The sequence below is a fragment of the Rhinopithecus bieti genome, unplaced genomic scaffold (assembly GCF_001698545.2).
Source record: "Rhinopithecus bieti isolate Rb0 unplaced genomic scaffold, ASM169854v2 scaffold_24822, whole genome shotgun sequence".
Classification (NCBI taxonomy): domain Eukaryota; kingdom Metazoa; phylum Chordata; class Mammalia; order Primates; family Cercopithecidae; genus Rhinopithecus; species Rhinopithecus bieti.
The window spans coordinates 25399-29539 of NW_016811224.1; the positions used below are offsets into that span (position 1 = coordinate 25399).

The window sequence follows — 4141 nt, forward strand, 5'->3', positions numbered from 1 at the left end:
CAGCTCCCAGTTTCTTACAAAGTTAAACACACACTTACTGTTTGACCCAGTGATCTCACTCCTCGCTATTTATCCGAAAGAAATGAAAACATATGTCCACACATAGCAGCTTTATTCATCACAAAACAACACAAAGGCGCATCACCCGGTGAATGGGTAAACACACCAGTGTATGTAGTTACAATGGAATATGATACTACTCAACAGCAATGCAAAAGAAATGATTTACCACTAAAAGCAGCAGGAATGGAGTTCAAAAGTATGATGCAGCCGGTCCCAGTGTGCTGTGGCTCCACGTGGCCTGTAGTCCCAGGTCCGTGCCCCACATCGCCTGCCTGCCATGGAGCCTGACCCTAAGGCCCCTGCTGCCCCCGGCCTCACTGCCATCCCCGAGGGCTGGTTCCACCAGACGTGCAGCCTGTGGTCCAGGCAGGCCTTGTCTCTGCTCCACGACCAGCACTCGCACTACTAGAACCTCCTTGTTTTCTGCAGTAAAACCTACAGCAATGTGCTAGTGTTGGATGGCATCATTCTGAGCACAGAGAGGGATGAGTACTCCTGCCAGGAGATGGTAGCCATTCTGCCTCTCTGCAGCCACCCCAACCCACGAAAGCCACTCCAACCACGATCATTGCGGGCAGAGATGGGTGTCTTGCATGAGGTGCGGAAGCACCTCTCCATGGAGTCTGTGGTCCAGTGTAATATTGACAAGGACGTCATCCAAGTCTCTAAGAGGTTCCTGCAGGCATGGCCAGTTGCTACTATCGTTCAAAGCTGACCCTTCACGTGGGTGACAGTTTTGAGTTTACGAAGCGGAACTAGGATGCCTTCGACGTTATCACTGACTTCTCAGACCACACGGGCCCGGCTGAAAGCCTCTTCAAGGAAGCCTATTGTCAGCGGATGAAGGTGGCCCTGGCGGAGGACGGCATTCTCTGCTGCCAGGGAGCGCGCCAGTGGCTGCACCTTCACCTCCTAAGGAGATGCGGCAGTTCTGCCAGTTGCCGTGGTGGGCTGCACCGACTGCATGGTCCCCATCTACCCCTGCGGCCAGACTGGCTTCATACTGTGCAGCAGAACATGAGCACTCATGTCTGGGAACCCGTGCAGCACCTGACACAGCAGCAGGTGGGGCAGATGCAGCTGAAATGCCACAGCCCAGACGTGCACCGCACAGCCTTTGTGCCGCCTGAATTTGCCTGCAAGGCCCTGAATGGTGTGAGCTGAGCCCCACCACTGCCACCACCAACACAACCTGGGACCTCAGACAAGGGAGTCTCCAGGGTGCCTGGGTGCCTCCAGCCCTGGGCCAGGCCTCCCGCCGGCTCTCACCAATCAACCGAGTGTTACAGGCCCCAGAATGCTGCCTGGCCTGCCCTGCTGGGTGGACTGTCTGTCTGTGTGTCTGTGTTGCTCTGTGTGGCATTCAGCCTCCAAGCCTATACCAGCTGTGCACAGCGCTGTCTCTCTCACTTCTGTTACCCTCTTCACTCACCAAACACATGTATTAAGAACAACAACAACAAAATAGTATGTTTAGGAAGAAGCCAGGCACAATGTAGGTTCCATTTGCATGCCATTCTAGAAAATTCAAAACAAAATTGACAAAGAGTACTGGTTGCCAGGGGCTGATAGTGGAGAGAAGAGATTGACTGCCAAGGGGCAGGAGAGAACATTTTTGGGATGAGGGAACATTCTGGATTACGATTGTTATGGTGGTTATTTATACGACTATATACAATTGTCAAAACTCAACAAAATGTTCACTTAAAATTGGTGGCTTTTATTTTATGCAAATTATACCCCCATAGAACTGACATTATATCATTACTCTAATGGAAAAATCAGTGCTCCCTGCCAAAATTTCAGGCAGCTGTAAAAAGAAATGCATATATGTGGCTGGGCGTGGTGGCTCACTCCTGTAATCCCCGCACTTTGGGGGGCCGAGGTGGGTGGATTACTTTGACCTCAGGAGTTAGAAACTAGCCTGGGCAACATGTCAAAACCCCATGTCTACAAAAAATACAAAAATCAGCCAGGCATAGTGGCTTGGGCCTGCCGTTGCAGCTACTTGGGAGGCTAAGGCTGGAGGATCGCTTGAGCCTGGGAAGTGAAGGTTGAAGTGAGCTGAGATTGCGCCACTGCACTCCAGCCTGGGCGACAGAGTGAGACCCTGTCACACACACACAACCACACACCCATGAAATACATATACGTAAAAAGTATATTAACAGTATATAAAAAGAAAACAGACATCCCGGGTGTTGTGTGTGCCTCCCTGCATCCCCCAAACCCATACTGTGGCTTACTAGTCTCTAGATTCCAGCTGTGGGTTACATCTGGAGAGCCCCCTATTGCCCCCCATCGATGACCAAAGCTGTATAGATTGTGACTATGGAGGTATTTTTATGCATTGTAGAATCAGCTTAGTATGTGAAATGGTAGATGTTATTCAAGTGTGCTAGTCTAAACCCACAATTGGAGATTTGTTCAGTGAGAAGTGATTGGTCTGTCAAATAGGACCACACTTTGTGTCTCCAGGACTTTGCACATACTGTTCCCTCTGCTGGGATTGCTCTTCCTGCGGCTCTTTGACCAGTCAGTTTCTTCTCTTTCTTGGGATTTTGGCATCAAAGCAGTCTCAGAAAAGCCCTCACTGACCACCAGCCATGCTAATGCAGCCCCCGCCCCAATTACTCTCTGACTCAAAGCCATGCTCATTTTTTTCCGAAGTCTTTTCCTAACTAGCTTGTTTATTGATTTAACTTTTTTTTTTTTTTTTTTTTTTTTCCCAGAGACAGCATCTCACTCTATTTTCCAGGCTGGAGTACAGTGGTGTGATCACAGCTCATTGCAACCCTGAACTCCTAGCCTTAATAAAGGGATCCTCTCACCTCAGCCTTCTGAGTAGTTAGAACTACACACATGATTGTTTTTTCTAATCTAACATTTTTTTAAATTTATTTTTTTGTAGATATGGGGGTCTTGCTATGTTGTCCAGACTGGCCTGGAACTCCTGGCCTCAAACAATCTTCCTGCCTTGATTTTTCAAAGCAGTGGGATTACAGGTATGAACCATTGTGTCTAGCCACTGATTTAAATTCTTGAGTGTAGCTTTTCTTCCCAACCAGATCATGAGCCCCATGAGGTTAAAGCCAGGTCTGGACCATCCCGTGCAGTTTCTCCACAGCCTTGAGTGGGAGCAATCACAAAGCAGACTGGATCAATTTTCTATTGCAAGGTAATAAATTGCCATAAACTTGGCAGCTTAAAACAATGTGCTTTTATGATCTCACAGTTTCTGGGGATGAGAAGTCTGGGCATGGCTTAGTCAGGCCCTCTGATCAAGGTCTCAAAGGTGGCAATCAGAGTGTTGGCTGGGGCTGGGGTCTCATTTGAGGCTTGGCTCCTCTCCTGTGGTGTTGGAAGAATTCATTTCCTTATAGCTGTAGAACTCACAGCAGCTTGCTTCTTCAAGGACACTGGGAGAGCATGTCTCTGGCTTCAAATCTCTTCCTTCAAAAAGCCTGATATTCTCTTTTAAAGAGCTCACTTGATTAGGTCAGGCTCAACTGAGATAATCTCTCTTTGGATGAACTCAGGGTCAACTGATTAGGGACCTTAATTACATCTGCAAAGTTCATCTCTGCCACACAACATAATCTAATCACAGAAGTGAAATCCCATCCTATCGGCAAGTCCCAGCTACATGCAAAGAGAGGGTATTATACCGCATGTGTTCGCTATGGGGGTGGAAATCTTGTGGGCCATCTAGAAAATTCTGCCTACAACATTGGCTCTCAATACATTTGTTGAATGGATAAAACACCTGCCCTTCCAAATGCCTTCCTTTGTTTAAGATATTTCCTTTGCCAGGAGTTCTTTCCATCTTGCTGCCGACTTTGCTTGTCAAAATCTCCTTTATCCTCTGGCTCAGATTCCCTTCTCATTCATGACTTCCTCACTGTTTCAGGCAGACAAAGGTTAGGATTTACCTTCCTCACTACATATGTGAGGCCAGATGGTTTCTTAGTTGTAACATTCCTATGTAGAGACACACATGTACATTTACATAAAAGGGATCACATGACTCCTGTTGGAGTGTGGACACTCATTGCTTCCCCGCCCTTCCCCTCACATC

At 47.8% G+C, this 4141-nt stretch overlaps 1 pseudogene; it reads left to right on the plus strand.

The window, feature by feature from the left end:
• Positions 1 to 340: 340 nt before the first annotated feature.
• Positions 341 to 1227, plus strand: LOC108543218 (spermidine synthase pseudogene; annotated as a pseudogene).
• Positions 1228 to 4141: the final 2914 nt, after the last annotated feature.